Source organism: Pseudopodoces humilis, chromosome 5 (genome assembly GCF_049639895.1).
Source record: "Pseudopodoces humilis isolate 2021_Gansu_Grassland_sample_001 chromosome 5, ASM4963989v1, whole genome shotgun sequence".
In the NCBI taxonomy this organism is placed as follows: Eukaryota; Metazoa; Chordata; class Aves; order Passeriformes; family Paridae; genus Pseudopodoces; species Pseudopodoces humilis.
The window spans coordinates 45,501,552-45,527,471 of record NC_142204.1 but is presented as its reverse complement, the minus strand read 5'-3'; the positions used below and the strand labels follow the sequence as shown (position 1 = coordinate 45,527,471).

The window sequence follows — 25,920 nt, the reverse complement described above, 5'->3', positions numbered from 1 at the left end:
CTCTCTGGTTGTTACTGTCATGCAGGTGGTGCAACCTAGTCAAGTGTTATTTCTGCTGTGCCTGCTAGTAACTGTGTCTTATCTGTCACTCTCTGTAAATATAAAGTGCCATGCTTGCAGCCCCTGCTACCATCAAAAATTGCATTTCATATACAGGATGAACTCATGTCTCAAAACTTTGCAGGTCTCATGTTCTGTTCCTCATGGGTCCTTCCTGAAGCAATTGTCACAAATTTGGTAACTCATGACTCCTCAGTGGATCACATCTCCACTTCTCTGGACCTGTTCATGACTATATACTGTGCCAATATACTGGACCTGCTTTCTGCAAGGCAGTATGCAGCAAGTCCCATATTTGTCTTTTTTTTTCTCTCTGGGAGTTTTGATTTCTGCAATTTATAATGTGGAAAATACCCTAGGACTTGGGCTCAAAGGACAAGTAGAAGCTTTTTAAAAAAATAGCTAGTCCTTATGGTAACGAAAAAGAATTAATATGGTCCTACATAGAAGATGCAAAGTTCAGAAAATAAATTGAGGCTGAAGACAAATTGTGTCATTTCAAAATCATTATCCTAGTTTGTGAGGAGGGTATGGACTGAAAGTTTGACCCTGGCTTTGCCGAGCACATCCCTCGGGGATCCCGAGCATCACGACTCTTGCTCAGCTGCACCCTTGAGGTCTATCCCGTCTCCTGCCTATTTTTGATGCGGCTCGTGGATGCCGGCGCAGTTGAGAGCCACGCTCGGGGGTGGGGGCAGCAGCTTAACGTGGGCTTCACCCGCCTTTTGGGCATGTGCAGCGCGCACGGCTGTGCCCGTGTGGCTGTGCCTGTATCAGTCTGTGCCCGTGTCTGTGTGTCCGTGACTGTGTGTGTGTGTGTGTGTCTGTGAGAGCAGCAGCCGCTGCCGCACAAGCTCCCTGGACAGCGCGGGGTGCTGTTCCACCTGCACTCGTGTCACGGCCAGCGGGACGGAGGGACGGGAGCCCCCTTCGCCCCCGGCCCTGCTCACCGTCGCCCCTCCCGCTCTGCAGAGGCCCCTCTCATCCCGCCCACCGCAGCCAGAGCTGCCGGCCGATGCGCGCCTCCGCCGCACGGCATTCCTCACCCCGTTTTCACCACACTGCTGCCAGCACGGCTCTCCTCCCGCGCCTCGGGGACAGGGGACGCGAGCACCCGCTCCCGCTCCCTCCCCCGCTCCTCCTTCATCGTCCCCGCTCTGCCTCACCGCCCCGCTCACGCGCGCTCCCGCTCGCTCGCGCGCGCACGAGTGACATCACCCCCGTCCAATCAGCCGCCGCCGCCCCCCGCGCCCCGCTCGGCCCCGCTCGGCCCCGGCGGCCCCGCGCGCGGCCGGGGCGGGGGCGCGCGGGCGGCTGTCAGCCCAGCCGAGCCGGGCGAGGACGCGCCGAGCCGAGCCAGCCGCGCCGTCCGGGCAGGGCCGTCCGAGACGTGCCCGGCGCGCAGCGGAGGTGGGGACGGCGCGGGTGACAGCCCGGCCGTGCGGCGGCACAGCGCAGGTAGGGCAGGGCCCGCTCGGCAGCGGGGTCCCGCGCTAGAGCGGCAGTGACAGAGCGGCGCGCGGCCACCGCCACCGCGCGGTCCTGGGGAGGGGGCACCGCCCCGGGTGGGTCCCCTCAGCGGCGGGCAGTCACAACTTTGCAGGTGCGGCCCGGGAGCCCGGGGATCTGGGGCAGGTGCGGGGCGGCGGGGCAGCCCCGAGCCCCGGCACGGCCCGGGGTGGAACCCGTTCCTTGGCGGCGGCCGGGGGCGGGGGCCCTCCGCCGGCACGGGAAGCGGGGCGGGCAGGGGGAAGCCGCCCCCTCCCGGGGCGCCTGCCCGCTGGGCACGGGATTACTCGGCGCCCCGGGCTGCCGAAAGTGAGCCGCTTGCCCCGGGTAATCCCCGGGCGAGTGCTGTCCCCGCCGATCACGGGCTCGGCAGGGGATGCTGGCTGGCGAGGGACCGGGATGCTGCCGCAGGGGAAGCCTCCTGCGCGGTTTCCCCTCCGATTCCTACGGCGCGCGTATGGATTTTGGCAGCGTGTGTAAAAACGCGTCCGTACCGTGGTCTTCCGGCATCATTTCAGCACCATGGTCTGCGTGCCGGAGCAGCCGCAGCCTTGCGCCCTACGCTGATTTATCTGCGGTTTGGGTGTGTTTAGTGGTGACGGGCTGAAAAGGGTGTCGCTTTTTGTTTTTGTTTTTTTTGGTGCAGCCTTCTTGCAGTAAAAATAATAGCGTTTCACTTTGTTTTCTCCTTGTAAAATGCTAATAATGCCTTTTTTCAGTGCCGCGTTTCCGCAAATGTCAGTAATTCGGGGCGGCTGTAGTAAGCTGCTGGTGAGGGCAGAAATGCCATTGCTGAGCTCCGCTAAAGGCACCTGGAAGGGCTGAACCTGCCCGAGGGTGCCGCGCCTGAGCTGCACCTCGGTGAGCGGCTCTTTAGGAATTGCATCTGCTCTATGAAGCGCTGTTTAATTCTGCTTATGAAATCTACGGGAGATTATCTATGCAGTTAATCAACTATGCTCCATTTGGTAATGAAAGTAAACTGTGACCTCCGAGCTGCGAATGTTTTTGAGTGTTATATTCTAGCACAGTCATAGTTATGTAACAATTATAATACAGTTATATTAAAGCACATAAAAAGGGTTTGTTAACGTTTTAAAAATAAGCCATTATGTAATTATTAGGCTGTACAACTTAGAGAAAAATATGCCTTTAATATGCAGCCACCTGTGCAGAGATGGCTGTATCAAAGAAGGTATTAATATTTAGTTTCACTCTTTTGTATAGAATTATTTGTAAACCAGTAAAAATCATGAACACAGGCCTTGCAATTACATAAGACAGGGGAAACCTTTCTGAAATAACTTGAAGTTATATAAATTCTGTTTTTTTCGTCTACCATTAGTAACTTCTAAATACCCTTGTAGTGCAAATACTGTAATACTGCAAATCTCTGTGAAGGAATAATCTTTGGCCCATGTTGTATAAATGATGATACACAAAATTCCTTTAATAAGAACTCAGTGTTTCTGAAAACTGTTGATAGTATGAATCTTTTTTTTTTTTTGGTCATTTACATTTAAATATGTGCTATTTGTTATATGTAATCAGTTGCTTTGTTTTTGTCTTTATTAATAGTTGTCATCATAAAAAAATATATCTTTTCCATCTCTAAATTTTGCAAAAAATAAAAATAACCTAATCAAAACACTTCTGTCTTGGTCCATATTTGTTTTATCCACAATGCTGTTCTAAACCAGCAAGAGATTTACAATTTCACTTTTGAGAGGTGCTAAAAAGTAATGCAACCTCAACACTTCATGGTAATGCAAGAACCTACTTGATTTTTTAGAATTTTAATTGAGTATCTTAAACACCTTTTATAGAGAAATCCCACATTATTAAAGTTATGGAACAAAGAGGTTTTAAGTGCCTTTTTGAGCACTTCTGATACAGTCTTAATTACATGATCACATACTATATTTTTTTCCCCCAGGAATCCTGTCTTTCACTGCATGAGATAGATTGATCTCACTTAAGAGAATTCAGTATTTTTCATTGATTGTTGTGTGAGCCCATGATTTATTTATTCAGTTTTACTCAGCTCTGCTTTGAAGACAGAACTGATAACATCTGTATGAGCTTTGCTAAAGTGCTTATCTTTATGTGATCAGAATGCCCCACAAAGTATTAGTAGTTTATCAAACACTATCTGAGGTGAGACAACACTTCTACAAATGGTGAAGGAAGGCACAAAGAGGGTTAGATGAAAAGTATTCACTCATTTTTGGTGTCCAGTTTGAAATTTCTGCAATTCTTGTAAATATGTTTGCTCAAGTTAAACGTGCTACTGCTTTTTGTAATAGTCTTGCCTGCTCCGCATCTGTGAGTGTATCTGCAGAGTGGATGGGGAAAAAGAGGAATTTACAGTTAATTGCAAACTACGGAAGTTTTAGGTAAAATGGTTTGCTGCATGACGGTAAGGGGAATGAGGAAACTACGATAGAGAGAATGTTAGCCATTTTAGTCTTTGTGGCATATTACAGAGCCCTTGCCCCTTATTCTTTCTTCAAGCTCAGTTCTTCGGTAGATAAAACAAAAGTCCTACCTGCTTTAAGTTCTGCATCAGCTTCAGTGGCAAGGTAACTTTGAATAAGAAGCACATGTTTATTCAAGTACTGTAAAAAAACAAACACCCTCAAGGGAAGTTGATTATGGTTGCACAGACAACAGTTTGTCATTATATACCTTTTGACTGCTTGATTTAGTAAACTTAATAATGTTCTTGTGTTGTTTGTAAAGTAAAATGTGCATACATATCCCATAAATATACTTAAAACCTAGTAAAATAAATTTTAGGAATTTTAAGAAAACAACTAAACATGCCAACAAAAAACAAACCAAGAAAAATACAAAAAAAAATCAGTTTTCCAAGTAAATTTCCTGCTGTTTTACTGTATTGGACCTACAGTGGTTACAAAGAGAATCAGAAAAGTTTAATCCTTCGCAAAAAGCTCCTGAACTTTTACCATCATGAGTGATTATTATAAGAGTGCAGTCCCTCTTATGTACAGCAGTGGCGTAACTTGTAGTGCATTTGCTTGGGTAGTGGAAAAGTGGTGGAAGACTGAAGTTCTTTGTACTGTAGACTTTAGAATGTGTTGCGGTGCATGAGGGCTCTTTTGCTAGACTTCTGCAAGCACAGTCCTTTTCACTTAATCATTTGTATGTATCCTAATGACGGCGCCTTTATTGTCCTGTGCCGGGTCTCAGTCTTAGTGTTTTATGTATTCCTGGTCTTGACCATTCCAAATTTTGGTTTTGTATCTCACCCAGTCCTGTCTCCTTGCTTTTTTCCTGTCAGCTTTCCTTCCATTTACTTGCTTTTATTCCTTGGAGCCTCCTTATCCTGATTTACTATGTCAGCCCACTCTAGTCTCCTTTCCTCCAGTCTCCAGTCACTTTTTCTGTGCTTTTAGCAGACATTGGTCTCAATTTTTATTCCTCTTCAGACTGTAAGGTGGCTTTTGTTCTTCTCCATTCGACACAGTACTTTATTTTTAGAAGTTGGTTGGTCTTTGTTATATTTTCAGAGATAAATGAAAGAGCATAGCATTAACTTGAATCTTGTCTATGCCAATGGCTTCAAGCCATAGTCACAAACATTTTTTGAAGAAAAATGATTATGGTTTTCCTCCATTGTTACTTTTAAAAATTGAAATCTTGAATTTTTTGGTGTGGCATGTAAGTGTATGTTTTATATGCATTGGCAGAGGGCAAGGATGGACAGGACACTTTGTGACTTTACGAACTTGTAAGTAATAGTAAACTACAGAAATACTAAGCAACCTCAATAGTTCTAATTATGGAGAGAAATCAGCAATTCTGACTGTAGCATATCCTGTATTTTTGCTTAACTCAGCTAAGTTTTGCAGGATTCTGTGCTGGCAAATAAAATAACAGATGATTTGGGTTTTGTTTGTATTCATACTAATTTCTTTCATTTTATCTCAAGGATTTGTTGCAACCTCTTGAGACAAATACTTACAAAAAGATGATGTAAGCATCTCACTGAATTGAGATCTGGATAACACTGGTGGAATTACCACTGCACCATAGTGGTTTTGTTTACATAAGGTAGTCTTCTCGATGTGGTAAAATAGTATTTGCAATAAGTTAGTAGCTCTTGTGTGTGAAATAAGGGATGTGGCTGAGCTATGGTTAGCACTACAGACAGAATAATTAATGTAACACAGTATGTTAAAATGAAGAAATACAAATAAACATATTTGACAAGTTCTTTGCTTTTATTTATATAATGTTTTTATAATTGACACATAGCGGACAGATTATATGTTGTTCCCATGCAAATGAGTTAGCTTGGAGCACAGAGATCAGGATACAGTCATGAAATGAGTGATCTTTTTACAGCTTTATTAGAAACATCCTATTTTACCATAGACAATTCAATTTTCTCCAGTTCAGCAAGAGTTGAACAGAAGAATTACCATCAGTTATTCCTTGTCAAGCCTGTACTCAGAGTTGTTAGATGTGGACTTAAATTTACCGCTGCATTAGATTCTGCATGAAATTGGTTTTCTTCTCCATAAAATATGAATAATGCACTTCAGCTTACCAGCTGCTAAATTTAATTTGTTTGTAAAAATCAAAGAGCGATGTTTATGTGTTCAGTCGAGCATTGGAACAGGTTGCTCGGAGAAGTTGTGCAGTTTCTCTCCTTGAAAGCTTTCAAGACTGAAAAAATAAAGCCCCTATAACCTGACCAAATGTCTTAGATTTCAGCAGGAGGTCAGGCTGCAAACCTCCTGATGTTCTTTACACTATGAATTATTCTATGGCATTCCTTTTTCTGACTTCTCTTACATCTTGAAATATCCTGTGAGGTTATTCTGTAATTCTTGGGGGGCAGGGGGAGAAAGTCAATATACAGTCTGAATAGTACTTTCTGAAAGGATGGATAGCTGTGCCAACAGACAGAATATTCAATGTGTGAATGAAATAATGTTACAAATGGAATTCCCTTTATAGTTTTTATTGGTAATTGTATTTACATGCACTACTAGATTTGCTGTGGATTAGTTAGGCTTGATGTTTTATTACAGGTCTGTTTTCAGGGTGGGATTCAAAAGCTTCCCAATTAACACTTATGTTGTAACAAGTTGTAGTTCTTCATCTTTAAGTTCATAGGAAAAAAGGATCAGCTCTATTGATACAGCTGTTCTTTATGAAAATTATATTTTTCATACAAAATCTCAAAATCTGAATGTAAATATTTAAGACAAACACTGATGCTGCTAAGTGGAACAGGCTGTTCATGCTGTCTCAATGTTGTTCCTAGTTATGGTGCTAATCTTTCTGGGAATGATTGGGATTTACTGAATGGGGAGATGACTAGATGTCTTAAGCACAGGGACAACAGAAGAGTGACTGGTTCTAATACATCAGCTTCAGTGAGATCAGAAATTCTGTATTTTCCACCATCAAGAGAGAAATCCATGTACTTTTTAATTTTTTTGTACTGCAAAACCAGTGATTTTTTGGTTTTTTTAGTGCCTACTTTTAATTCAATGAATATGTGATGTAGTGATGAACATGTAACTTTTTGAAAGCTGTCTTGATTTTATGAATACCATAAACTAACCTTTCACATATAGTTTTGTTTTTCACTGTGTCTTTTCTTGAGGCTTTTCATGTTTAAGATTGATCAGAGCTTAGGAGAAATAAACCATTTCTTTTTCTGTATGAAAAGAGAAGCTGACATATACCTCAAATATTTATTGATGAAGACTTCCTTCTAGTTACATGTATGTCCAACTAGAATGCCTTCTTTGAAACTTGGAATAAAGCTGACTTTGTTTTGATAAAGGCAATCAGTTGTCCTGCCAGCTACTCACTGATAAGACCTTAAATAAAGTTAAAAATAGATTAAATGTATCTATGTTGTAGAGCAAGGCTGTATTTTCCTTTTCCAAATATTATAAGCAGACTTGTAAAAGTGCCTAGAAGCATAATGTACCTGTTGAAAAGGCTTGCTTTTCTAGACATGTGAACTCCCTGCTGTTCCTAGTAGTACTACTTTAGAGTAAGCATTGCATTTTTTTCACTATGATCATTTTTGAGCAAAGCAAAAAGAAAATAATTAAGATAAATGAGAAAGAGCTGCTAGAAATAACACTTTTTTTGTTTTCTGAATGTCTTCTGAAGAATAAGGTCATCTCTCTTTTGTACTATTGCCAGAAGCCCAGCTCCCCTTTCATCAGCAGTCTACAGTTTACTTCTTTTATAAAAATGAACTTTGGAATATTGAACAGTGTCCACTTCAGATTTTCATTATAAAGGAGCTCCCAGGGAGACCAGATGCTGTTGAAATAGATCTTGGGAAGCCAGTCATTCTGAAATGCTCCTTTTTTTCCCCATCTTGTTGTCACTTCCTGAGCTCTCTTTGCTCTGTATTTTTATTATACCTTTTCCTTCTGACTTTTCCTGACACTGAAATTTTTCAAAATTTTTAACATGTTTTGAAGAAATATCCAGTTCTGCCCCTTAGACTAGGTATAGCCGTGCCCTGAAAAATGCATAAGCAGGCCACCGCAATGGCAGAATTAGTCTACAACTTGACTGTAATAGGTTGTGTTTGAAATAAAGGTTCAGCACTTACTGCACTTTAAAAATTATGTATGGTTTTGGTTTTGATTACTTTAATTTGTTTCTTGACATAAGTACTCTGCAAGTATTGTAAAACAAGCAAATAAAACCCAAACAAAATCATTGAAGGGTAATTATTGGAACGGTGCCAATGCTGACTTCCATTCTAAACATCTGGGGTGATACTTTGTTGTTTAAACATTTTCTGTTTCAGTTTTGCATAAATCCTTCTTAGATGGATTCTTTGGATACTTTGGTTGTGGGTTCTTTATTTAGTTGGGGTTTCTTTTTAGTCAGTGTAGGAGTGAAGGTTTATTGTCAGAGTTTAAGGCAATGCTGAATAAAATCTTAATTCCTTTGCCTCTTAATAATAGTTCATTGCCTCTTTCATTTCTTGGCGTTGTTCTGCCCTGTTCAAAATTATAATTTTGCAAATGTTATTAATGCATTAACAGAAAAATGCATGTATGTGGCAATTCCTATCACAACCAATTTACCTGACAATTCTTGTCGTTTTATAAAGAGATTATATGTGTAAGCATATAGGAGTTTAGTTGAAGAATTAATTTCCTTTTAAGTAGCTGGTATTTATAAAATAAGAGTCTGGAAAGCACTGACAAAACTTAATTAAAAATATTTTTAAAAAAATCTTAATTGATAAAAATACTTAGCTCTTATTTGACACATTGACCTCATCCAGTCACTATTACATTAACTTATATTCATATACTCAAACTTTATCTGTATACTTCCGCCCATGCACTTATATTTGTTTGAAGATACTGAACTGAAGAAGAAATTTACCTCTATTAAATACTACCAAAAACAAAAGTGAAGCAAAGTAGATAATCTCAAGTAGGATGATTTTGAAGAATTGAATTTAGAAATTACTATATTCATTATTAAAATGTCAGTGTAAAAACTACTTTGAATTAATAGCATTTTATTACTGAAATGAACAAGTACATTTACTTGGTAGAAGATGCTTTTTATTCTTTTGGGGTTCTTCTGTCAGTATGTGCAAAAATGAGTCATTACTTAAGGAATTTCTTGGACTGAAGGATTTTTCCCTGTTTCTTCTTGTAAATTTCACATTGACTATGAAACAGGAGTAAGAACACTACAAATTGTCCCTCTGGGATAGTAGAATGGATAATTGTTTTAAAATAGTATATAGCTTTTTGTTTTTAAAGTGATGGAGATCTATGTTTTATTAGCTAACAATAGTTGAAATAACTAAAGGGGTTTAAGTGAAAAAGATATAATTGCATTTTTATTACCAGCAATTTTTTGGTTCATTTATTATTTGGCTGGGTGATCCCAAAATGTGATTTTGGGGCATAAAGGAAAGTGGTATATGTGAGAAGAAAGGGTTAATTTTCACTTAACTGTATAAGTGAAACACAGAAAAAAGGCAAATTTGATTAAAACAAGGATTTTGTTGTGAAAATGAGAATTTACTTATCTGGTGCTCAGAATGGCAGAGATTGCTACAGAAACCTAAAGGCATAAAGAAAGTTTTGTAGTTAAAACAGCCTCAGGTTTGTAATAAAGCACAGCTGTTGGCACTTCCGCTCACATTCTTTTATAGTAATACATTCTGTGGGTTCTCTACAGACCAGCTGACCCAGTCTTAAATGTGGCTGAACCATAAAACCTGTTTTGTCTCATTTCTATGAGATCTTATTTGAAGCATTCAAAAGATAAAAAGGCTTTATTTTTTCTTTTCTTCAGAAGGGTTAACTCCAGTCAAATGTGATGTTTGTATCTGAAGTTACGACATCTTCATACAATCCAGACTTTGCCTATGCATATACTGAAAGGAAGCACAGAGTCGCTGCATAGGATTTATTTATATTTTTTAGACTAGGACAACTCTGAAAGAAATATACTTCAGTGCATTACCATATACTTACGTATTACCTCAGTTTTATTTGCATTCATGTAGCAGGCTTTTGTGACCTACTAAATATTTTTAGCTGATCTTATCCTTGGCAATGTTGCTAACATAGTATTTAAACTGACAGTGATTGGATAAAGCCTGCAAATAGTCACCAAGGTTTCCTCTGTGTGTGTTATGTGGTTTTTTTGTTTTTAAAAGGCATCAACAAACCAAACCCCCGAAGTGAACATCAAGCACTCTGGTATGGTACAAGTGCCAAGAGAAGAAAAGAGAGTATGGAAGGAATATATGTGGTTTTTCGGCTACTGTCAAAAAAGTGCTAGTATACCATTAAACCAATGAAAACAGGTCAGAATTTGTGGTTCTGTGATTATTTAATACTACCAAAGCACCTACATATTTTATAGAACAGAACTAACCAGCTTTCAGATATTCTTTCCAGACCAGCTTGAAGGAAAACTGGATTAAGACAGTGAAGGATATAGAGCACCTTGCAATGCAATTTCTATTCCAGCAGTTTAGTACCTTCTCTAGACATCCGCTTAAGGTTAGCATGCTTCTGGGTAGAACAGTTTTGATACTTGTTTGTGACTGTCTAAACTGAAGCACTCCAAACATTTAGGATATTCTTGGCCTATTTTTCAAGGACTGTCATGTTTAATGAGGTATTAAACCTTTTTTTATAAGTACCAAGTGCCTTTCTAAAAGGATAAAACATTTCTTGTGTGGGTACTGGCTAGATACTGCACTATTTAATGGGGTGTACAAGCAGCCAAAGGGCAGTTATTTGGCATTTGTCTTGGATCCATTGTAATCTAAGATAATAAAATAATTTAAAAGGAAATATGGTTATATGTGTAGCTACTAAGTTAAATTTTTGAAATTTTGGTGTACCAACAGGGAAATTGCAGTTCAGCTTCATAAAACATAGGTAATCACTCCAAAGAGTCCAGGGGCTAATTCTTGCCTGTTCTGGGAGAATCAGTTGTTAAATACACATTCTCAGTATTTTTTTTGCTTGTCAGTTGATCTTCCTCATCTGAAAGTTTTGTCAAAACACAAAGTTCAGAGTTAAAAATAGGTAAATTTACATGAGAGGACTTTTTGTTAGTTGTAAACATTAGTCCTTTAACCTTTATCATCCAGATGCAAGTTTGGTATTGGACTGAGCTCTCTCTGGCTGAAGGTGTTTACCGTAGTATAGAATATCAATATTTAGGTATTGTGAGTAACTTCACAAAACACAGACCTTGTGCTTCCACTAAACAATCCTTCAGGATGCTGCTAAGCACTTACGTAAAAAGTGTATTTATTTTTGTGGGTTTATGTCTCTTAATCTACAGGGTAATTTTATTGATTCTGGCTTCATTATTCCCATTCTATGGGATCTTTACCTGGGAATTTGTTTAGTACATATGAAAAAATTCCAATGTGTGTATTTGGGTAACATTTTAAAACTTAATCTTCCTGAAAAAGAGCAAAATTTTCTGTTGCTGGATATATCAATTTGATGCATTGTTTGTCCTCATGCTTGTCTCCAAATTCAAGGCTCATTAAAACTTGAAAACCAGGCTTTCATCCTGGATTGTTCTTTCATCTTCCCTGGAAGTTCTCTTGATGGCCCGAGAACTTTGGTAGATGCAATCTTACATCTCAGGATAGGGAGTGATGAGAAGCTGGGTCAGAGGAGGCAGTAGCTAACAAGGGCAAACACACATTTCATAATTTACCTAGCTTGTTCTGTTCTTCAGTCTGGAGCTGTTTGCATAAGTTTAAATTCACATCAACAATTTAAAACTAGTCTGATTTTGCCCTACTCTGGATTAGGATTGCTCATAAATTTGCTGACACTGTTTTCTCGGTGCAGTGGGATATAAAAGCACAAATATTTGTTGCAGATGTTTAGAAATACTCTCTTACCATTTTGCAAACATTTGCAAATAGTGTTTTGGTTAGATTTTTAAAAATTATTTAATTTTGTTAATTCTGACTGCAGAAGTGTATGAAAACATTGATCTTCTCTCTGTTGGTCTAGTGACAGTTGGCAAGTGCTGGCTCCCAGTGAGAGCTGTAAGTTGCACAGCTTGGAAATTGGCATTGAAATTGAGTAAGGAAATTGCCTCCTTCTCTTAGGCTACAATACAGGCTTTCTAAGACAAGTTCTTTCTCTTCTCCTTTTCCAGAGAAAATCAACCATTATTAAATTTTCTCGAAGATAAAGGGCATGCATGTGGGCAGCATGAAGAAGAAGTACTTGCTCTCTGAATTACTTGTGTCACTAAGAGCCAGCAGCTCAGTCTCCCCTCTATCTCTGAAAACCAGTCTAAGAATGTTTGGAAATTGAAGAGGGTGCTGATTGGGAAAAACTTCAGGGGTACCTGTGTGAAATGAAATGAGTGGCAAAAGTTATTGCTGTAGAAGGAAGAAAAAAGTTGTCAGTCTGCAGTTATACAAAAAATGTCTTCTTTTCCTCTTCTTAAAAATCAGATTTCTATACTGTGCATTTGAAAATATGATTCTTTACTACTTCATTTTTAGTTTCTTTTTTTTTTGGTTAGTTGGGATTTTTTTCTTTGTGTGTTGTTTTATTTGTTTGTAATGGAGCAACAGTGAAATTAATAATGAGTTGTTTTTTGGGATATTACTGTTGAGAGAACCTTAAGAGTGTATTTTGCTTTGAACAATTATTGGAGATTGTGGCAGTGTATATGGATAAAAATCGCAGTGCACTTATTGCCAGAGTTAAAGAATTCAGAGAAATCTGTCATACTGCAAGTGGAGTCTCTTCATGCATCAGATAGTAGATCTGACCTGATCATGTCTTGGAGTTTGTAGTACCTTTTCTTCTTAATGTAAGTGTGAAAAACCCATTTATTTGAGTACATTTTCAGAGACAAGTTGTATAAAGAACAAAATTACATGTTGACAAAATACTTTTTTCTGGAGGTGTCATAATGCATGTCAGGGTATGCAGGAGATTAAGTCATGATCTCATTTAGAGCATCCAAACATGCTTGTAAATTCTCTTTTCTCTGATAAGGGAGTGAATCAGAGAGAGATAGATTCCAGTGAAAATGTATTAGAACAACTTTTATCAATGAAGCTTTTACTATGGATAGAGTAAGGCTATTATTAAAAGCAGATACTTGCATGGTACATTTGCTTGGAACTGGATTTTTATGACAACACAACCCTTTTACAACTGATACTTCATTGAAAAACTTCAGTTGGGGTATCATTGACCTGTGAAACACTTTTCTCAAGTTTCTTTATCTTACTATTATATTTAGAATTGAGCTGTAATCAGTTTGAATTTTGAATTTCCTGTTTGTGTTCTAATTTACTTCTGTGGAGGTTCTATTATTTGTTCCGCTGCGACCAAGTTCAATTCCATTTTTCAATTGTTACAAAAACACTAACAAAAAACATCACATCACGTCAAATGCATTTCATAACAATTTTATTTAACCTTTTAATGCAATTCCAAAACAAATATATTTATTATAACCAAGTGAACTATTTCTGCAGAAGCAGTCATTTTGAGATTGTTCTTTCCCTTTCTTAATAACCAATATTTTTTCTCTTTTCCAAACTTTTATATTTTTAATTTCTGCCATTGAAGCTTTTGCTACTGTGAGACTTCCAGTTGATGCTAAAAATGGAAAGAAGCTCAATCTAGTGGTTTACCATTATTTAAGTTACATTGCACCCTCTGAAGTTTTGTACTTCCTAGAAAGATACAGAAGAAGATTTTATGGATTTTCACCGATATTAGCTGGTTATTAGGTCTGACATTAATCACACATGTGCAAGTATGCATTGGGAATAATTTAGCTGATATCAAGGGCGTGGCACTGGCATAAAACTATTTTTAATGAGCTTTGTCTGAAGACAACTTTGGAGATGAGAAGTAATTTACATAACATCTTATTTTATCCACAAAAGTATAGATTAATTCAGCTTTTTAGCTGCTATTAATTGGACAGCTTTCAAAGTACTATTTGTTCAAGATGGAAAGATCTGACCTGTAAATGTTAAGAGCACTACAATTACTATTCTGTCTATGCTATTCAATATTGCTCTATCAACTGATTTTACTACATAAAATTATTCCCATATATTGCATTTCTATATGCCTCAACAATATCCAAACCCTCTCCTAAGACAATTCCCCTATAATCCACGGTCTTAGCACTGTTGACATGATACAGAACATGTAGTGGTCATCATCATTATGATCACCGTCAGATGATCTCTGAGTTTTCTCCTGTAGTACTCACTTTCCATAGATAGATATGCAGACCAATGATGAAATTGTTTATCACTGTGAAAAAGCCATTTCACTAGTTCTGTTTCATATGTTGATTTGGCTGCAAATGGAATTACTATATTTGAAGAAGAATTTTTAAAATACTGCTTATGGTCTAATACATTTCATTACTGATGGGTCGTAAAAGCTGAGAATGCAGGTAAGTATAGGTTCTGCTTTCTGCCTCTGAAAAAATTTGAATTTCTTGTGAGTGTTGGGAGGAGATAAAAAACTAGTTCAATTTACCATTGTATAAGTGAAGTATGTTATGTCTCTATGGCTTTTTGGTGTTCGGGTACTTAGTATTTAAGATATCCTTAGATATAGACTGAGAAATAGTATGATGCTTTAATTTAATTTCTAGATTTTTAATTACCTGAACCATTTGGATCTGATATGTTCCTTTGAGCATATTGTCTGCAGTGTTCAGTTGATGGTTTCACTATATGGGGTTGTCAATTTAATGTGATGAGTAGCTCAGTAATTCTGGAGTCATTCCATATTTTGTAACTCTACGGTGAAGTGGGAATTCCATTAATTCTTAAAAACTAGTTCAGCCTCTTTCAGAATTACTAAACTATTTTTAAATGACATATTAATATCTCTGAATCTAGAAATTTTTAAAGAACCTGCAAGTAAATTAGAGAATTAGATTTATTGGAAATTAAATAAAAGATGTATTCTCTCAGGGACATAATATTTGTGTCTTACTTTGTTTTTTTAATTTTTGTTCTGAGTAATTATGTTAATGTAACTAAACAATTTGAATTTGTCACCACTGTTAATATGGACATGTTATGAACAAGTGTTTGAATACTTTGGGAAGAACACGCTGATCCCACAACTACTGTCTGAACAGTGCAAATCTCAATGGTCCTTTAATAACAAGTTCCCTTAAACTGTATGTCAGTGTCATTTATCTCCTTTCAGCTGCCTCTGTAGCTTGGTTTAGCTCACGGACATGCAGAGTCTCACCACATAATCCCCTAAAGACAGTGCTTGTATTTGTTATCTTTCTAGGCACAGTGCTTTATCTCCTGTGAACCCATTTGATACGGGTTTCTGGTCCTTGCACGATTGATAGACCAAGTAATGCCCTTGTAGATATTTGCATGGAGGATTGTGAGCATGCTGCTTTTGTTGATGTCCTGTATTTTAGACCATTTTTTCCCCTTTTTTCCCCAGTACTTAAAGCTATCTAAAGATTTAGGCACAGAAAAAAATACAACAAAGTTTGATTAATTATCATAGATGCAAAGGAGGAGGAGGAAATATACTGAGTTTCACTGCCTGATGACATGAAGATCTATTTCAGTTTAAGTTAATAAGTAATGCTGCAGGGGTTTGTTTTGTTTTGGGGTGGGGTTTTTTGCATAATGGGAGTTTTAGAATGCTTATTATGTTCAATTTGGAGCAAGTTTTATATTTTGTTTGGGGATTTTGGTATCTGTTCAGACAAAAATATTCTCTGTCACTGTATTCAGACAGATGGTTGTCCTGTACAGTATATTCAAGGATGTTCTTTTCTCAGGGACTACATTTCAGCTTTGACTGTTTAGAGTTTGGGATTACATTAATTTTCCCTCTTGGATTCAGATGCTGATGTAGCCCCTGGAGACTAGTCTTCTGGTTATCACTAGAGGCAGTAAATGAAATCTCTAAAATGGAAGAAGTAGGTCATGGTTTATGTTCTGGTTTTAAGTTTATCACTAAGTGGAGTAATAGAAAAGTCAATGCATACTGAAACCTTAGGGCATCATTTGCTGATACTGATACTGTCATGAGGAGGAGTTTGTCAGGTCACTGATTAAGTATTTGCGTGATTTGGTTTCATGAGAAAAGAGATGATGATGATGATGATGTTTCAACTTGAATATCTAGTCAAATATAAGTGAGGGTTGCCTTTGACTTTTTCTTCCACTATGTGGATGTGAAATTGATTTCAGTTTATTTGCATATGAAGAATTTGCTTTTTAATAGAGATCACCTTTTTAATGACTTGGTAAATTCTAGGAAAAATACATGAGAAATCACTTAAGAAAACTGTCACCTTGTACAACTTATTACAGTTTAAGAGACCTCATTTAGAGATCTCTTACAAAACAGAAAAAACATTCCCAGACTGCTGAAATGATCCCCTGGTAGAGATTTGTTGTTTATTTGTTGATACAAATAAATGTGAGTGAGCCATCTGAACAACCAGCAGTCTAGAAGTCCTGAGGCACAAAACATGTCCCATTGAATCAAAATGGATGCTTTGTAGAGTTATTAAAATATTTTGCTTAAATTTTACATTCATTTTGAGTATTTGTGTGGAAGATGTGGAAATGTATTCAACTTTTTTTTTTTTTTAATAAATGGGAAGGTAATAGAGTTCTTGTTTCCGCTCCCTAGAAATATATTTCTGTCCTGCTGAGAACTGAGAAACTAAATTCTGTTTACAGACTGTGTTTGTGAGTTCCTGTAGAACTTAGCAAGAAGTACCATAAAATGTCTAGAAAAACATTAAAAAACTAGTTGACTAAAAAATATATATTTTATAGTGAGTTCCCATCTTTGTGGTAGCGACAGTTTAATGTTTCTCTTTAATTTAGGAAGAGAAAACCAGCTAATTTTCTGTCTAAGCATCTGAAGTGATCTTAGAAATAAAAGGCAATAATGGAAGCTTGTTTGGAAAAAAAAAACCCCAGAGTGTTTGGTTCTTGTGGGAGACTGTTGTGTGCAGATTTTTTGTTGTTGTTTTGGAGATTTGTCTGGTTTTGTTTCATTGAGTTTTTTGTGGTTTTTTTGTTGTGATGTTTGTTTGTTTTTAAAATGACTTCTGCACACTTCTTATCCTGTATTCCAGCATAGATAGCAAGAAAACACAGATAACTTCTATGTTCTGAACCATAAGACAGTGGGGAAGCAATGTTTTGTATTCTTGTAGTTGGTTTTCTTTGTTTACATCTTTTGCATATGTGTGTCTGAATTACCACTTTATGCTTGTTATAAAAGTATTATTTTGTCATACTTTTAAGCTAGAAGTTATTTCAGTTAATAGAATTCACATATTGCAGTATTAGTGTACTGGTGACAGTAGACAAATGGACAGAAATTTGGTATTTTTATCACACATAAATGGCAAGAGTGCAAAATACACATGCTTCCTAATAAAACTCTGAGCATGTCAGTATGATAGCATGCTTTGCTTTGAGCTGACCTGCTGTTTTAAATAGTTGGGGGAAAAGATACCTTAATAGCATTTGCTTTTTTTAAAAATAAATAATAAGATTATGGGGTAAAATCTGATGTCACTGATGTTTTTATTTCCTCTTCAGTCTGAGAATATTTATGATTTGTAGTTATATGATTTCTGTTTCATAATGTAAGCTGTTGATCTGCCTCAAAAAATGGAAGAGTGCAGACTCTGCAGTGGTTTGTTAAATACTGTTCTGCCACAGACAACTATCACAATTAGCTTTAATATAAGGCCTTTCTTGTAGAGTATTTGATTAATCAGTTTTACCATGTTTTCCTCAGGAAACTTTTCACCTGAGATTCAGCCTGTCTTTTTAGATCTGCTGTAAGGCATCAGTAAATAGCTCTTGCCCCACTGGTAATTCAGGCTATGGGAGGGTATGAGAAAGCTTTCAAGGGATGAGATGAAATCTGGGAGATGTTTCAGGAGAGGGCATTCCAAGGGCTTTGTTCTTAAAGAAGATGCCTGCTAGGTCTACCTTTTGCTATAGCAGAGCATAGAACAAATTCCTGGGAAGCTGCTTTAATCTAACATTAAATGACAGTTTTTCATCTTCAAACTACAGTTCTTTAATATTTGTGGAAGTCTCAACTCATTCAAATGTGCCATAAACCATGTCCTTATAAAAATGGTTGTGTTTTGTTTGTTTTTTTTTAATACCCTATGTGAGAATGGCATGCTACTTGGTTCATTCCTGAGTTGTGATATGCAAACTTCATGCCTTGGCTCCTTCCAGCCGTTCCATCTGAATGCAGGCTGGCTGGCTGGACTGCAAGAGAAGAGGCACCTGAGCAGAGTGGCCAGGAGCCCCCATGGTGTAGGTGGTCAGACTGCCAGAGCAAGACAAACTACATCTGGAGGAGGGGCTGGACTCTGCTCGTACATGATGCCAAGTGTTTCTTACATGGGATTGCTTCTATTCTTTCAAATTTGTTTCCCTTTCATTATGATGGTCTCATTCAGGCAAAATGAATCTTAACTTGTATGCAACTATTTCCAGTTGTGGGGTTTTGGGGGGAAATTGAGTGAAAGGGGATGCAAAGTTAGATACTCCAGGCCATGTGGATTTGCCTGACTTTTCCCCTCTGGTCTCAGTGGGCTCAGCCTCTCTCAAGGTTAGAGCGTAGTTATACCTTGAATTATATAGTTGTAGCCTTGAATTTCCTGTGCTTTGAGCAACAGATAACCAACAATGTTCCAATGGCAGCTTTCCAGTAGTACCATGAAAGAAAAACTCCTTCAGGGTGAAAACTCTTCTGTAATAGTTGCCATGGAAACAGAGAACTGCATGATTATATGGATTAATATCTCAGCTACATGTAAATGTTCTGCAACCTTCTCTGCCTTATCATTTAGGAGAAACATTGATTCTCTAACCATTAGTGCTTTCAGCTCCATTATAGCTTAGATTTGGGCCAAAACTTTAATACAGACAAATAGCTATCTATTTAAATAAATGGTTTGATTTCAGTCCTGCTGCCTGTTCATGAATTTAGTAGGCAAAATTGTTTTTCTATTGTTGTTGCATAAGGTTTATTTTATAGTTTAATTTAATACGATCAATGCTTCAAATACTGTGCTAGTATCCAGGGGATATGACTACTTTTTTCCCCATCATTACCCCTGTGACATTTCTGGTAAAAAAGATTCCTCAGGAATATTCCAGAGGATCTGTAAGACAGGAGTTACAGTCAAATTGATCGTAATTGCCTCAATATGCTGCTTGTTATTACTGGAAGCAAATTATTCTAGTGCATTCTGGTCAGGTAGATGAGTCACCGTGCAGGGTTGGAATGTCAAATTCCTCTATCCAAGAGAGAATTAAACTTTATTTTCTTATTTTCTTTTTTAATGTCATGTTAAACTTGACTCAATGTCAACTGGTTTGTCTTTAAGAAAAGTTAGTATTACACCAAATTATTTATTTTTTTATATTTTGTATAACTTCATGGCTACTGGCAGCATAATTACTGATCTTTTAGATGTCCTCATTTCTGTGGAGTCACTAACATGAAATGTGACCTTCTAAAGATAATTTTAATCTGATCAATTTCTGTGTAGAACAAGGTTTTAACAATATATTTTTATTTCATTCTGATGGTGGAATTTTCACTTTGTTCAATGGCAGTGTAAAGCCATTTACACTGAAAGAAAAAAAATGCATAAAAAGATCACCTCTATTCTTATTTCTCATATCTAAGTTTTGCTTTATAATTGGATTTATTTATCTAAGTGCTGTCTGGATTTACACTGAAGATTGTAGTGTTTCCATTGGCCATGCCAGCTCTTGGCCTGCTTACCCCTCTTCAACCAGAGCCTAGTGAGTGACTGTTTGTGGTTTGGTGCATAAGTTGGGTTAAAGTTGAAAGAAATTGCTTCATGAATATTATGATATTAGTGAGATATTAGTTTATTTTGCTTTGCTGGTAACTGAAACATATCTTAAGTCCTGTTATACTTATTAGTTCTAATATTCATCCTGTTTTTAAGTTTTACTGTGGAAAGACCAAAAGGACTGTCTTTTGTGTTTGAAGTGACATTTTGTAATTAAAAATTTATTCTCTTGTAAAGATGTGACTGTGGATGGAAGTTAATGTCTACAGAGAAAGTAGTCTGGGACAGACAACAAGCTCTTTTTTATCTTGAGAACAATACATATGGTAATGGACTGTACACAGAGCACAATGACTTCAGTGTGAGGGTGCAGATGTGTAGATGTATCTACAGATACCTCTGTACATCTGGATATGAACTACAGATACATAGTTCTTAGTTAATAATGTTCATTATTTGTAATGATGTTGTAGTTTGTACTTCAAATGTTAGGTACATTTTCATGAGCTAAGAATTCATGTTGCCACTCATACATGTGTATTGATGTATGCATGTTGTAGGAAAATTGCATGCTTATTGCTTCCAGATGCTGTGCAGCTTTAAGGCAATGTCAGCACTGCCAGCCAGAGCATCTCCATTTTCAATTGTGGTGACTCTACTGAGGCAGGGTGGGTGCCAAAAAAAGTCAGTGTCTATATGCTGAGACCACATTGAGATAACGTTCAAAATTTTAATGGGCTTTATAGGTAAAGAAGACATCTTAAATTCTGTGTGGTTAGACTTGCTGCTAATCTGAAATCGTGTATGCAGGTCCTCTAATGAACACAAAAAGATGAGCATTTGAATATTACCAATGGGATTAGCCAAAAGTCTGATACCAAAGAAAACTATGAGCTTTTAAATGGAAGAAAAAGTAAGTTTCACAAATAGTATCTAGACATTTAGACTCAAGGTGCTACCAGTGCTCAGTTAGAATCACAAATTGTTAACCACAGCATTTTCGGAATAGTGGTTCTGCCTAATATGGAAATGTTTAGGAGTAATATTCAGTCTTCATACCTCTTGCTGGAAATAACCTTAGGAACTCTTGCCTTGTAACTGTACTATGCTAATCAAGAGAACTATGTTCAGCTGATTGTCCTGCTAACTTGGAAGAAGGGTTTCTTGCTGGGACATGCAGAAACAATCCTGAGCATAGTTCAGGTGTTAATATGGTCCCAAACCATTTCCCAGGAGAGAGTTTGTGTCTGCTGGGCTCTGTTGTGTAAGGTTGCAGTAGTGTGGATATGGGCTATGGCAGTGGAACTCTATGTCAGGTAATATGGTTCAGAGCATCATTAATTTCTAAAGTAGACACAGCTGTATAACACAGATTAACTTGAAGAACATACCAAATTTTTAAAAATTCCAAGTATTGTGTGCATTGGCCAGATATTTAGCAGAAGTGACATGTATATGAAGGTCTTTAAAATCTGTCATTATTATTTTCCATCCCTCAGAACAATATGTTTAATTTTCTCTTCTTACACTCTGGAAAATTTTTATTGGTAACTAGGCTCTATATTATTCTACAGAAGGCATTTCTTTGTGTTTGTTGGCTTATAAATGCATATGCAATATAATGGGCCATCTGTGATTGCTTTAAGTTAATGGCTGAGACTGAGAAATATTTTCTCTATTAATAGACAAAATTCCTGAGCCTGGGTGAGTGTGGATTTATCTGTGCCAACAACCTGCTAATCACATTTTTCTTTGGGAGTTTGTTCTGAAGCTGAAGAGAGTTGTAGTGACTCACTGTTGATTAACAGATGACACTAAAACTTGATCTTTCCCAAGGCAGATCTTATGAATAAGAGAACTTGTTTTCTGATTCAAGAGGAAGAAGGGGTTTTGAGAAAGAAAGTTTCTGAGTTGTACTTGTGCTTCTGACCTAATCACCTCTTTAATTACTCAGCGACACTGCTGAAGTGATTTACAGGCTCATGGCAAATAACAGTGTGGTATCAAAGGCTGCAACAAACTCAAATCTATATCACACCAACAGTCGTGTCCACAAATTGAGATGAGTAGTAGAGTTCCAGTACCTGGAGAACTGCAGTGCATACAAGGAAACACTTGAAGAGTTGTCCTTCATGAGAAAAAGATGTGATAGTTGATTTAAGAGACCCTATCCAAGGACAAACAGGAGAGCATAGTAGATCTAGCTATACTGATTATGTCACTTTCAGTATTTAGATTCAGTGTGTTTGTTGGCCAAGCATACACTCTGCATTTGTAAGAAGGCAAAATGGCACATCCCTAGCTATGAGGAAAAAGGAATGGCCACCTTCTCATCTGCATGGACCAGATCTCTGTTTTCAGCAGAGTCTGAGTGAGAGACTGCAACAAGCATCCTTAATATTCTCAAGCTCAAGTGGAGTGTAATTCACTGACCACTGGCCGGATATAAGATTTTTTTTCTGGATAAAATTGGGTTGCTCTTAGTTATTTAATTCCACTTGAATTTCTTGTTCTTCCCTCCTCACCCACACTGGCCCCTTCCTCCCTTCCCTCAGTTCTCTAATTCAGAAATTCAGAAATTTATTTCAAGGTCTGTTATTTATTTTGCTTACTATTCTGGAAATGTATGGCTCCTAGAGCTACAGGTGGTGATCCTTTTGGTTTAGGAAGTTGTCATCCTTGTTTTGGGAAAAAAATTCAGTACAAACTAAATCCCATGGAAACTCAGGACAATATAGGTGCATAACAGCAGGTGCCTTTTCCACTGTCAGAAACATTACTGTTAGCAGTCATAAACCTGCAAGACCTAAGTTTAAATTCACTTAATTGGGTTAATTGTGAAGGAGACTCTAGGAGAATGATGCTCAACAATAGCGGTAAAATATGCCTGTGCTTCTGAAAAAATTATTGAGCAATTAACCAACAATTTCTTCCATGCTACCACACTGATGAACTGTCAACAATGCACCTAGATAGTGTAAGTATGCTGCAATTATAATTTTGCACAGAGCACAGATCTAAGTAGTTTTAGAAATGGTACCATAAAATTAAAACATTAGTTTGTTACAAAAGGATGTCTTTTAGCCAAAGCAGATTGGCATTGTTTTTGCCATGAGCTAACACTTCTGTTTTGTCATCTCCAGGATAGTAACTGCATTAACTGGGACAGAGCCACACAGAGGTCTTGGTGGCATACTCCAGTATAAAAGAGAAAACAAGTACTGTTAAGTTGGCATAATTTTGCCTAAGAAAAATTAAGGGGAAGCTACAAATACACATTTTCAGATACCAAGGTTCCAGGCTTTGCCATTAGTTCATGCAAACCTCACCCACTAACAGACACCTCTCCTTTGTGTATCTGTGGAGTGATTTTGTTCTTTTTTCCTGTTCAGTTCAGGGTGAATAATTCCCATATCCCATTAAACTCTTCACCTGTGTCATTAATCCTACAACTTAGATGTTCATTTGAAAACAGTGTCAGCATACAAGTATCATAAAGTAGGTCACATTAACTTTTACACATTTTTAGGATGAAATGATATTCTGAATAAATGACCTTGAAGCATATGTTTGAGCAAAAACTCTTCAGAAAGGCCTAATGTAACTGATACTAAAGTAAAAAATGAATTTTTGGTCTTGGTGTAATTGTTCCAGAATGTAAGATTTATTTTAAGGGAAAGCACTATCACTTAGAACAGGTGAAAGACTGGGTGTGCTTATGGAGAATCCCTCAAGGTCCTTAAAGTAAGCCATTTGCTCACAACAGATAGTGGATGAAGAATTAAAAAGGATGGTAGAGGCAAAGAGGATAAAAAAAACCACAGGCAGCAATGATGGATGTTCCTAGTGTATTAGTTCCTGTTAATTTCATCACCAATTGTACTAGATACTGCTTTTTAGGTGAAGTGTCAATATTTGATTATTTTGTGAACTGACTTATGTTTATTGTGCCTTGCGAAGAGGTGTCATAAAAAACCTCAGCCTTGCTTTGCATTTAATTTGCATTTATTGGTGTTCCTGCAGAGCTAAATGTTGTAGTAAAGTGGAACATTAGATTACCTAATTAAGTATTTCAGAGGGATATGTGCTAAAAATAAAACTTTTAAGCAGTAGCAGTTGGCTTTTCTTAGTAGTTCTATATGTGTAAAATATAGAAGACAACTTAAAGCCTATACTTGAATAGGATTTATTTTAGTAGTGTTACTTACAGTCTGCATCATCGGGGGATTCTTCCAGTTATTTATTTCAGAACTGGATCAAGCCCAAAAAATGACTGAACCACTTACAATCTCCCAACACTTTAATTGTCAATTATCTCATTTTTTATGTGGCCTTCAGTCTTTAGTGGCAGGGGAGTAGTGGTTAACCCTTCCAGAGATACGATTTTCCAGTGTGTTGCATGCAGCAGTCATGGCACCGCGTGGCTCTCAGAGGACTCTGTGACATTTGTTTTCCAGCAGTGATAAAACTGTCCATTGTAGTTTTGCTGACAATCAGCAGTGTGATTATGGATTTATCTGGTACTGTAGAAATGTGTGACACATTGACAGCTGCAAAAATAATTTAATTTTGGTTCTGTACAAGTATACAGCTAAGTCCTTAGTAATAAAGCAACATTTATAAAGTAAATATTATGATGACTTAATGCATGTAATTCATGTTTCTTGGGAATTAATGATGAAGCAAAAATTCTATCACATGAGAAAATTATAAGATGCAGGTAGATGAATATGACTAATGCTTTTCTTGATTGAATACAATTTGAAGTTGCTAATCCTGTGAAAATGTGGTTGTTTCCTTTATTAATTCAAAGCTTCATTAATTGCATTTAATACTCCATAAATCTATTAAATGAAAGAGCCTTTGGATTTCCTTAACAGAGAGGAAATATGATGTGTTGTGTGTGGAAATGTTACTAATACTTTAATAGCAGTAATCCTAAAGTTATCGTGAAATGTAAGTAATTGAATCAGCACTGTTAAACCTGAAGAGTTTGTGTACATGTATGGTATTATGTTCATGTGAACATGTGAAATTGTGAATTAGAAAAAGGAGACCTTTTAGCTCCACGGAATCACAGAATATTTCGAGTTGGAAGGGAGCCATAAGAACTATCTAATCCAGCTCTCTCTACAGCTGTGTGAAAGCCTATATAGCCTTATGAGAAGTCTCCAAATTCATTTAATAATCATATGAAATAATAAATACAAATTTTATTAAGAATTTTTGTTAGTGTTTTGTTTGTTTCTTGCACATACATTCAAAGCAAAAGAAATTTTTTCACTACTGTGAAAGATCTGAAGGCTTATAGCTCATGCAAAAATATTTTGTGGTCTAGCAAAAACACCTTGCAGTGACTGACATAAGAAGCTCAATTTATTTAGTTTAAAAAGAGCAGTTCAGATTTGACTTGATCAAAGGTTGTGAATACCTGCACTGGGAAGAGAAAGCTACTGTTAGAGAGCCCTGTAATTTGACAAAGTGCAGCAGGACTGTATAGCTGGAATTTGAAAATGCAAGAAATACCAGTAAAGTACAGTAAAATGTATTTTTTTTAAAGAGAAAATAATTAATTTTATTAATTATTTTATTAATTATTTTTAGTAACTCTTAGATTAACCTTAAACAAGATGGAGTATTTAATAAAAGCTGTGTGTTAGTGTTTTCAGAAGTTATGAGACTTTCATGCAAGAATTACTGATGATGGTTGGTGGTATGCATTATACATGCATTATACTGTTACTATGCATTAAACTGTTAGTGTGGCTTTTTTGGTCATAGAGTCTTTTTCAAGTGCATGTCCCAGTGGTCCTGTCATTGCTCTGTTTTGTTGTTATGGAAAACTAAAAGTATAATTTGTGGTTTAGTGGCCTTAAGTGTTAACTACATTGTATATCAGCAAGAATCCCTCTCTCTGGCATATATGGCTTTTCATAGTATATTATGGCAGTTTATGGG

The 25,920-nt window shown here is 37.3% G+C and overlaps 1 protein-coding gene across 1 annotated transcript in view; it reads left to right on the top strand.

Annotated features, from left to right (window-relative positions):
- Positions 1 to 1,382: 1,382 nt before the first annotated feature.
- The window catches only part of CNTN1 (contactin 1), a 206,715-nt gene continuing 182,177 nt past the window's right edge, over positions 1,383 to 25,920 (top strand). Inside the window, exon 1 of the mRNA XM_088055395.1 lies at positions 1,383 to 1,518. The gene's annotated coding sequence lies outside the window, so the exon portion shown is untranslated. The remainder of the gene's footprint in view (positions 1,519 to 25,920) is intronic.